The following is a 12,197-nucleotide window of genomic DNA, read 5'->3' on the forward strand; positions in this document are numbered from 1 at the left end:
GAGCAGTAATGAATTTATTACTTGAATCATCCAGCAGTTTATCCATTCATTCAAATATTGTAATATTATGTATTTATTGCAGTCCAGAAAACTTTCCTTCCCGCCTGATCAAACATTTTCGGATTATTTTCAAATCCTCTCACAAATCCCATCTAACACTTTTGATAAGTTATCTCGTCACGAATGTGTGATAACCTGGCACATCATTGCCCACAGAAGCTCTCAACACTATATGAGTAGGCTACATATGTTAAGATCGTTGAACATACGGATAATGTGCAGGTAGAGGAGGTGGCTAACGCTGACGCACTGAAATTTACCATTAATAATAACAACAATAAGCCTCCGTGGCTCAGACGGCAGCGCGTCGGCCTCTCACCGCTGGATACCCTGGTTCAAATCCCGGTCGCTCCATGTGAGATTTGTGCTGGACAAAGTGGAGGCGGGACAGGTTTTTCTCCGGGTACTCCGGTTTTCCCTGACATCTTTCATTCCAGCAACACTCTCCATACTCATTTCATAGCATTTGTCAGTCATTAATAAATCACTTTGGGAGTGGCGACCCCATCGTACTAATAGCCTATATCTGCTTCATTCATTCCATCCCTGACCCGGTCAATGACTGGAAAACAGGTTGTAGGTTTTCATTTCAATAATAATAATAATAATAATAATAATAATAATAATATATTTACAAAAAGATAAAAAGATACCAAAGTTCAAATCAGAAAGTCAACTGGAACTGATAACATTTTTGGAAATATTCTACAGAAAATGGGTTAGGTTATAGTATCTCACTTGAAGTAGGCTACTTATTTGATTACTCATGGCATGAAGGAGTGATACCAAATGAATGGGAAGTTGCTATAGTAGCCCCAGTGTACAAAGGAAATATTTATAAATATAAAGCAGATAATAACAAGCCAGACAGCTGGACATAGCCTATATTGCGTGTAAATCCTGGGAAAGCATTCCTTTCGATTATATTACACACATTTGTAAAATTACTAATTTGTTTGAGAGAAGGCAGTTTGGGTTTACGAAAGATTATTCCAATGAAGTAGGATTCCAGCAAGATATAGCAAATATTTTAGATTCAGGAAGTCAAATAGACCTTATCGCTATTGACCTATCCAACGCTTTTGTTTGGGTAGACCGGGCGAGTTGGCCGTGCGCGTAGAGGCGCGCGGCTGTGAGCTTGCATCCGGGAGATAGTAGGTTCGAATCCCACTATCGGCAGCCCTGAAGATGGTTTTCCGTGGTTTCCCATTTTCACACCAGGCAAATGCTGGGGCTGTACCTTAATTAAGGCCACGGCCGCTTCCTTCCAACTCCTAGGCCTTTCCTATCCCATCGTCGCCATAAGACCTATCTGTGTCGGTGCGACGTAAAGCCGCTAGCAAAAAAAAAAAAATGTTTGGGTAGATCATGAGAGAGTACTGACAGAAATTAGGGCTATTGGTCTTGATGAACAAGTGACTGATTCGATTTTGACAGTTCAACTTAGAGAATTAGAGTAGATGGAGCATTATCTAATCCTGTAATGACTAAAAACAGGGTCCATAAGACACTGTGATAGGATCTGGTGTATTTTTTATATATATGTAATATTAATAAAACACTGGAATCACAGTTAAGGCCTTTTGCAGATGTTGTTATACTGTACAGAGTAATAAATAAGGATTGCGGGCGACTGAAAAAAGAACTTGACAAAGGTGTGAGATAGCAGACAATGGTATGATGGCAAACGAGGTGAGAAGTCAGGCTGTGAGTTTCACCAACAAGAAAAAATATCTGTTTTAATTACTGTGTTGATGAGGTGATGGGTATCACTGTAAGTACCTAGGGAAAGATCATCGTTGAGGTAATTACATTAACGTGGTTGTAAATAAAGGTTACAGATCGCTTCATATGGTTATGAGGGTATTAAGAATTGTAGTATGTATGTAAAGGAAAGGGCCTATGAGCCACTGACAAGATTTCAATCAGAGTATGGTTCCAATCTATAGGTCCCTCACTAGGATTACTTGATTCGTGAACTTGAAAATATTGAGAGGAAAGCAGTGTGATAGTACATATATCACACCCCCGAATTATATGTATAAGTTAGAGATATTATTGTCAGTATTCGATTTATTATTATTATTATTATTATTATTATTATTATTAGTATTTCATTTATATATTTTGCCATTTATATTGGTAAGCTGGAAGATATCCACATATGTAGGTATGAGTAATTTGTTTTGCACGAGTGGGAAAACATTGCTTTAATAACTCTGGTAATTTGAATGAGTCATCTGGCTACTCCAGTGTGTGTTGTGATGTACTTGTGTCAGGAAATTCCATTAGTCATGTATATATCCCAGCCTGATGAGATGAGCTTGTTGTTGTACCAGGGAAATTTGATGATTCATGTAAAACTCCCGAGTGTTTGTTTATAACTTGGGAGAAAGAAGAGGTTCACTCATGATTGGCTGGCAAGCACCAATCCAGACGTATCATCTGAGAGGAGGGGGATGTTGATGTCTATAAAGGTTGATGATACGGCGGCAACCAGAAACATTGTAAGGGTGATTGTAGAGGTGATTGTAAAGGAACGAGAAGGAAGATAACTACAACTACAACTGACGCACTGTACTGGAAGGAAGTGGTGCTGATACACGGTACTGGAATGACACGGCAGCAATGGACTGGACTTCAAACGTTCGTGGAGCGTAGTCTAGTTATGTTCGTGGAAAGTGGCTGATTGTGGAGAGTGCTTGCGCATTAAGTATTGTAGCACTTGTGGCGGCCTAGCATTATATGTTGGTGAAAGCTATCTCAGACTTTCCATAAATTTATGTTGAGGATCGACCGACGTGTGTATACATCTTTACAACAAGTGTTAAAATATGTGAACACAGTAGTACAAGGTACAGTATCTGTGTGATGTGATAACTGCCGATTATGAGAATCGGTAAGTCGAATTGATATAGAGACAGTGAAGGGTATTTATCTTCATACATGTACATTGTTCATCGGACTATCTACAAATGGTAGCTTAGTTCTCGCTTTCGTTTTCCCACGATTTTCATTATTATTGTTGTTGTTGTAAATATGGAGTTTTCCAGCAATATTTTATGTGTGTATTATATGTATAATGTTGTATGTTGATGAGGTGCTCATGCACGGAATTTGTTCCGAATATAGTTAGCTATTTTAGAATCAGTGTTATTGATGAACCTAGGTGCAGTTCCTACCTAATTAGTCGTTTTCAGGAGGTTAGGTAAGGCCTGCAGCAGATGTACCAGTACGCAGCATTATGTACACGCCCTGGGATATAAAGTCTATCATACTCTTATCTAAATTCGAGGGATCCATTCTGGTGAACTCTGGCGCCCATACTACGGACATTTCGGTTAATTATGCTTATTAATTTTATTAAGTTTTTGAGTAATTTTATTTATATTTTTATTCATGATTTTATGTAGTATTCATAAAAAAAGGGTTACAGCAGCACGATTTATTGTGACTGTTTTGCAAACTTTGGGTTCGGAGTAAGGAGATGAGCCGCTCGACCAAGTACAGTAGTATGTTCTGATCTATCAGTGGTGAGAGAGTAGACGAATAAGCTTGAATGGAGTTTACAAAAGTGGGAAAGATCACAATATGAAGAACTCAAAAGACAAATATGGGCAAATATCCATTTATGGGAAGAGGAATTAGGGACTGGAATAATGCACCAAGGGAGAAGTTTGATAAATTTCCAACTTCTTTGAAGTCAATTAAGAAAAGTCTATGTAAACAATTGAGGGAATCTGCAAAAATAATAAAACAAAGTAACATTCCTGAACTTTATTTTCCGTTTTCATGTTGAAAGTTAGTAAACACATAAAGAGACAGGAACAAACTTGAGATGTTACCTGAACTTGAACTTTGCCCTTTGAAACACAACAAAACATCCCTGTCTTAAAAAACCTTGAGAATGAGGAAGAGGGTAAGAAGTGTGCCCAATATTTTGAAAGGTTAACTTATATAAAGGGGAAATTAAGTAGGTGTATAAGTTCGTTTTATAGAAATAGTTTTACATGGTATTCCCTACACCAGTGGTTCCCAACCTTTTGTGGCCCATCTCCCCTTTCTGGAGGTTGACTAACATCTATCGCCCCCTTTTTTCATTTTTATTGTATGTCTAATTTTAATGTGAAATAAAGTGTAAATAATAAAGCAGTTTTATTATTTTAATCAATTTTATCACCGTATATAAAACAACCAAAGCAGTTTTATCCGGCCACTCTTAAATAAAATTGAAAAAAATAAAATTTACACTTCTACAGATATTTTTAAGAACAAAGAGGTGAAATAATTAACTAAGATCATTGACGTACATTTAAAAAACAGGAGTACATGTTTTCATTTTTAAATTGCAATCTGAAAAAATTGAGAAAGTTCAGTCAAAATTTGAAAAAAGTAAATTAAAGTTTGACATTTTTGTTATTGTTATATTTTACCTTTTCAATGGCTGCCTTGTGCTTGTTGGATTTCTGTTAAAGCTTGAATATCCGGATTTATGTTTGTTAAGTTCAGGCGCAAGTCTCCTTTGAGGAAAATGTCCAACTTATTTCTTTGTTCTGTGAGGAGTTGGACAACAGAGCTAAATTATTTTTCAACTAAATAGGTTGACGGGAACAAGATGAGGAGTGGTTCATTTTTTCCTACAGTTGTGTCATACTTCAGATCTAGAAACTCCATCCGCAAAGAGCTATCAAGCTTATCCACAGCTTCAAACGACAATGGATCTAGAATAACTGCTCAAGGTGATCAATAAAAAAGGATTTTTTTTCTTCTGGGAGTTCAGGAGTTTCCTTATCTGACACTGAACACTTTTTAAGGGTCGGAAACTGAATCAGCTCTTTACGGCCAATATTTACCTTGTGAATATCAAACTTGGCGATGAATGATGAAATAATTCCTTTGGGCTTGATAAGGTTCATCTTGTTTCCTTGAAGCCTTATACTGACTTCGTTAATTTTTTTTTTTTTTTCAAAAATATCTGTAAGGTACGGAAGTTCTAACTTGCGTTGCTTCAAATTCTCACTTAAAACAGTATCAGACGTGTAGATAAACTCAGTAACAGTGTCAAATAATTCGAAGAAACTGCGGAAACAGTTTCCTTTAGGAAAGCCACCTCACAGCCGTATGTAGAAACAAGCGTTTGAATTCCTCATCATTTTCATGCCAAAGTTGTCGGAACAGACGGTCATTGAGGGAATTAGCTTTGATATTGTTGACACAAGTAATAACCAGTGGTAGGGTTTCATGCAGGACACCACTCAATTTTTTCTCAGCTAAGTGTTGAATAACGATAACCTCTGGCACTTCTTTCTTAAGGTGGGCTAGAAACCCAGCAAGACGACCTTACATGGCAGGAGCACCGTCTGTTGCGCAAGCGCTCACGTTTGTTAGGGGAATCTCTTTTTCCTTAAAATAATCTTGCACCGCTTTAAAAATCGACGATCCCTTCGTATCAGTGACTAAAGTTCTAGCAAACAACATTTCCTCGGTAATTTCCTTTTGTTAATTGATAAACCTCACATAAGCTAATAAAATTGCTTTGTGATCAATCACAGTTGATACATCAATCTGCAATGCAAATTTATGTTTTTTCAACACATTGGTGAGATTGGATTCAACGTCCGTGGCCATTTCGTCAATTCGCCTGGGAACAGTATTGTCACTCCAATAAACAAATTGACTTATTACTGGGGCTTTCGCCCAGCATGATTTCAACAATTATTTTGGTAGCCGGTAAAGGAAGCGTTTCGCCAATTTTGTGAGGTTTACTACATTTAGCGATCAATAAAAGTACCTCGTAAGAAGAAAGAAGACCTTTTTCAAGTTCGGTTGTTCGTTCTTTAAATCACTCACATTAGGCCGTTTATCAGCTTTACCTTTGGAGGTGTTGAAAATAACTAAGTTCTTTACTCACTTTATCACCATGTACTCTGGATAAATGATCTTTCATTCGCGAAGGATCCATGCAGTGGCGGCGCGTTCTATATGTTCAGTGGTTCAGTGAACCCCCTAGAAATAGATGTCTAGGTAAAATGATTTGTCAGAGCCTATTCCTTAAATTCGCTCTGTATATCAGCGCGCGTAGCGGTATTTTTGACATCAACATTCGGTTGCTCTCCGGAACCAGCGAAGAGGTTCAATTTCAGGACTGAACGCGCGCGGCCGTGAGACGTAAGGAGGGTGCGCAAGGCGAGGGGCTGTGAGGAGCAGGGAAAACATAGCCCAGGAATCGCTGGCAACTGGACCAGCGATAGACACGAGTTACATCGATCAGTTCCGAAATTAGCCGAAGCTTTGTCAGAGCGCGCGGTTAAAATTTGCCGTATGTGGTAGGTTTTGAAGGGAATTTAATTTGGCGATTAGCCTTTCTGATGTAATTAACCGCAATGAGCGAGAATATTTTGCTAACTACGGTTTGTATAGCATCAATAGGCGTAAGTAGCCTAAGCTTATGTAATCACATGAAACTTTTCATTAGTAATACGTGTTTTATGAAAAGTAAACAGCAAAATACGTCAACAAATAAATAACAGTAGTCTGCCTAACACGTTCTTGAAGAAGTTATTCCTACGTAAGCAACGTCTTCAAAATGAGGGGAAGTTGAATCAGCTTAAAGTAATTGCACCTCATATCCTCTGCCTTTCATTCTTAATTGTTTTGGTAACTTCTTCGAGCTGTAGCCGTGTCTCTGCAAAGCAAAGTCATGTTTCTAATCAAGCAGTGTCACTCTTTTACATCTATGTAAACATCAAGTAACAATAATAATCTGAACACGTTATTTTCCACAGCAGTGAACCCCCAGACGTTTTATCCACGCGCCGCCACTGGATCCATGGGTTCATTACTAGTAAATGTTTTATCGCACAAAAGACAATGTGGAAACTGCACATTTTGCGGTGACACGATAAAACCGAATTTTAAATACTGAGCTGAGTATTGACGACATTTCTTCTTTTTTGAATCCATTGTGCATGAACTTCTACACTTCAAAACAAACGCACAAAAACAGAAAAGACACTCACAAAAACTGATGGTGAGGTACACAAAGGCTAGTTAGGACTGAAGACGAATGTAAGTCAATGGCAAGTGTGTTGTGATGGCCAAAGACTTTGGTGATGGCAGGAGGGGGAGGGGGTTGAGTCACCAGTCTGTCGCGCAGAGCAACAACAGTTAGGGACTGTGGAGAGGGGTGAGTGCAGTGAACTCGCCGGCTGAGAATAGCCAGTGACTCGTGCTACCCGGCAATTCCTACTGTACAGCACTATTTTAATTTTTCCCCCTTTGAATACTCATCGCCCCCAAATCGCCCACCCCCACTTACGTATTGCCGCCCTGATAACCCAAATCGCCCACTTGGGGGCGATCGCCCCCAGGTTGGGACCCAGTGCCTTACACCCATTTCTGGGGATGTTATAGTACTATCCATTAACTGGAGTTGACTATCTCAAGGAAGTGTCCTAAACCAGACGTTTTACTGGATACATACTGTTGGATCAGGCTGTGTATTTAACATCTGAATTAATTTGAATTGGAAATTCCTAATTGCAGATCTCTGGTATTCAAGGGCATAGAGGCTTTGACACAATAGGTATCAACAACTACCCACAGTTACACCTTTCCGCTGAAGAAGTTAACACATGGGAAACTACTTGCCTCAGTACAGTTGTTACTTAGGCTTAATATACCTTAAAGATAGGACATTAGGAAGGGAGAAAGAAAAATACATGAAGGATTAACAAAATAGCAGATCAGTATTGGTAAAAAGAATGGCAGGAAGGAAAGCCTAGGATGAGCAAGAAGACAAAAGAAAATCAATCAATCAATTCAATCAATCAATCAATCAATCAATCAATCAATCAATCAATCAATCAATCAATCAATCAATCAATCAATCAATCAATCAATCAGGCAAGCAGGCAAGCAGTCATAACTGATATGCATATGGATGTAAGATTGTCGCCCATGGGCAGATTCTCTAATAATTTACCTACCGTAGTCTTTTCTTACACTATTTCAAAGAAATAGACATTTATTGAACACTAGCAAATGTACCCGTACTTCGGTACGGTATTCTGCATTGTATAAGGATTTCTACGTAAATTACTGTACACGCAGTAAGATTATATTAAATTGCATGTGTCTCAGTGGTATCCGAGAAAGAACATGGGGAGGACCACATACTTTCTTTCCGATGTAAGGTGCGCGTTGGGGAGTTTTGATGATAATGGCCAGCCACGTTTCCTATTGCCATTCACAATCCAGTTCAGGAGGTTCTACTATAACGGCAGGTTCACTTGTCTACTGCTATTTACAATGGAGATGGGGAGTTTTCATCATAAAGACAGGCCCTTTTCCCTAATGCCAGTCACAACAGAGTTGGGGAGATTTGATTATAATCGAGAAATACAGTTCTATCTAACGTACACGGGATCAAGATACGACAAAAAGTCATAGCACCAAAGTTGTAGGTCTCTCCAAATTGAGCTACGAGTGTGCTGTCTGTTTTCTGATACGACTTACCGTTTAGCCACCAAGTACCCCGAAATAAGCATGGGCACGTTTATAGGTGCAGACCTTCATGTCGAGATGGAATGCTTTTCAACGGTACTTCATATCGACAAAAAGATTGAGACATCAGACACCACGTTTAGTGTTATACATGGTTGATCCTATGACCAAAGTTGTAGATCTCTCCAAACTGAAATACGATTGTGCTATACGTTTTGTGATACGATTTACTGTTTAGTTACTAATTACCCCGAAACGAAGGCCTGTGTCATCATTACAATTGCATCCATATTGATATTTTTGGAGGCCAAAACGTTACGCAATTGAACATCTTGGAATTTTTCCTCAAAGGAAAGAGAGTTCAGTATTCGGGATTAGCACTCACATAGGCCTGCATACGGATAAATTAAGGAAGAAAGTAATACAGTTAACAAAATTGATATTAATTGAAGATAGGATCCTGAGAACAGCCGGATAGGACAATATGTAAATACCAAGTGGGTGTATTGGAAAAATGATATGTAGCTCACTAAATTGTAATGATATGAGTTACGGATTTACGAAAGCGGTAACAGAGGAACATTTTTTTAATATTGGCTTTACGTCGCACCGATACAGATAGGTCTTTTGGCGACGATGGGACAGGAAAGGGCTAGGACTGGGAAGGAAGTGGCCGTGGCCTTAATTAAGGTACAGCCCCAGCATTTGCCTGGTGTGAAAATGGGAAACAACGTAAAACCATCTTCAAGGCTGCCGACAGTGGGGTTCTTAGATAAGAAGATGACTTATGGTGTTACTACTGAAGCCTAAAGAGGCAAGGCAGAGGCAAGAAATCAAAGGAGAGAACGGAAGTAGAAGAGAAACACGGTAAAATTTATAGCAAATGCCATAAAACACGCTACGGTGCGAAATAATGGCCTACAGTCCGCAGTACTGCTGAAATATGAATAGCCTTCCTTAGTGCTATTCGAAGACGATTGTAACCACCAATGGTATTCTGTAAATATCCCGCAGAATGGAAGCTTGATGTCTCTCTTGCCTACTACCCAACGAACAACCACGAGTTTACAGGAATAATGACGAAATTATCTCCGTCATTTGAAAACTAAGCGAAATTATGCTCATAATAAAAGTTATTTAAAATGAAAGGACGTTTCACATATAGTCCACGGATTTTACAGGAAATCAATAGTATAAAAGAAAATTGAAGAAAACTGTTCTAGTTTTCCTATAAACCCCGAGTCTATTCAGTGATTTTTAACTAAAATTCATATCTAAACTTTCCCCTGGATGAGTATACTTTAAACGTGAAGTTTAGTCGCGATCTATCCAGTCGTTTCGCCGTGATGGTGGAACAGCCGGACGGATAGACATATAGACACGAAAGCTTAAAACCAGTGATACGGTCTTGAGTTGACCTAAAACGGATAATTGTCTGAAAAATTGCCGAATCAAAAGAAATTACAAACAGCGGGCCCCCTACAAATTTATTTATATATATAGACTAGCTGTTACCCACGGGGCGAGGATTTCGTTCGTTCGTAATCTGTTTTCCCCCCAGGGTCGGTTTTTCCCTTGGACTCAGCGAGGGATCCCATCCCTACCGCCTCAAGGGCGGTGCCCTGGATCTTGGAGCTTCAGACTCTGGGTCTGGGGATACACCTGGGGAGGATGGCCAGTACCTCGCCCAGGCGGCCTCATCTGCTATGCTGAACAGGAGCCTTGTGGGGTATGGGAAGTTTGGAAAGGATAGACAAGGAAGAGGGAAGGAAATGGCCCTGGCCTTACGTTAGGTACCATCCCGGCATTTGCCTGGAGGAAAAATGGGAAACCACGGAAAACCACTTCGAGGATGGCTGAGGAGGGAATCGAACCCCCCTCTACTCAGTTGACCTCCCGAGGCTGAGTGGACCCCGTTCCAGCCCTCGTACCACTTTTCAAATTTCGTGGCAGAGCCGGGAATCGAACCCGGGCATCTGGGGGTGGCAGCTAATCACACTAACCACTACACCACAGAGGCGGACGAGGATTTCGTAATTTGATAAATTACAGTAGCCGTTCCTCGGTACTGCACTAAGTCATTATCTGAAAATCCCCTAAAGTATAAAAACTCATCGAAAAATTACGTTTCATTTGCCCTAGAACCTCTTTGTAAACCGCGTTTGTGGTATTGCCTTTTGGGGCTAACATGACCAGACTACTGGCAGAGCTATCGCTGCAATATGCGACATGGAAATCTACATGTGAGAAACAGTCCCTCTCTCAAGTCAAAAACAAAACATGTGTTTCTTTATTTTTAAAGGAGATTTCAAATACCTATTTCCACGTCTGTAACATATTAAGTTTTTGAGATATAAGAATCCCCATAAAAAGAATTCAACTCCTTCGCTTATTTTCATCTATGCTAAGTGGCTTTTCCGAAAACAAAAATTACATGTTTCTTTATTTTTAAAGGAGATTTCAAATACGAATTTTCACATTTTAGTTTTTGAGATATGAGTATCCTCATAAACAGAATTCAACTCCTTCTTCCCTTATTTTCACTCCACACCTTAAATCGATTTTCCGAAAACAAAAAGTACGTATTATTTCTTTTAAAGGAGATTCCAAATACCAATTCTAACGTCCGTAACATCTTCTGTTTTTGAGATACATGTATCCTCATAAAAATAATTCAACTCCTTTCTCACTTCTTTTCATCTCCTTCCTCTCCCCTTAAGAGGATATTCCGAAAAATATTTATTTTTAAAGGAGACTCCAAATACCAATTTTCACGTCTGCAATATGTTAGGTTTTTGTGTTATGATGTAGACTACCGTAAGGACAGATTTCGAGGTTTTACTGCTTCCAGTACACACTTTTTGGATTGAACCCAAAACTAACTCTTCCATTACTTGATAGTAAGTTGTCTGCATCTCAATCTCAATTAACCACCGAGAAATTTGCATTAACATTTGTCACAACATCACCCCGTTATGCGGGGGGACTTAGTGACAGGCCTATTTCTATTCTGTAATATGTATGGAAAACACAGTGGCACAATGTCACCCATTAAAAGTTTATGTTTCATATTAAAGCAAAATTTGACAATGATAATTATTTATTTTATTCAGTTTCAGATAAAAATACAGTACCTAATTTTACATTTTCTTAGTCAACAGGTAATTTTCCATAAACACAATGTCTAATTCTTGAACTTTGTACAGTTCTCGTTTGCTAATTAGATTTGGAGAATTTATCTTGAAGAGGACTTACTGCTTCGAAAACAGAATTTCATCTCGACGGACTGGCAATCTCCAGCTCTTCAAGATTCTCTCCATAACACTGACCATGTATCCATCAGCTGGTGTATCAAGTGATTCTTCCTGGGAAGAGCTGCTCTTCATATTGGACAACTACGTGGTCTCCTACTTTAAAGATGTTATCCTGACCAGAACAGCACTCAGCTCGTGACAGTGAGGACACTTCAGGAGTGCTGGTATCTGATTGGTCAGATTCGCCTTCATTGAAGTTCAGACTTGATCGGAGTCATGGACAGAAAACGCTTCGCTCTCATCATCTATCTCATCTCTGGCACCGAGCTTGATAGCTGCAGTCGCTTAAGTGCGGCCAGTATCCTGTATTCGGGAGAT

This window comes from Anabrus simplex, chromosome 1, assembly GCF_040414725.1.
Source record: "Anabrus simplex isolate iqAnaSimp1 chromosome 1, ASM4041472v1, whole genome shotgun sequence".
NCBI classification, from domain to species: domain Eukaryota; kingdom Metazoa; phylum Arthropoda; class Insecta; order Orthoptera; family Tettigoniidae; genus Anabrus; species Anabrus simplex.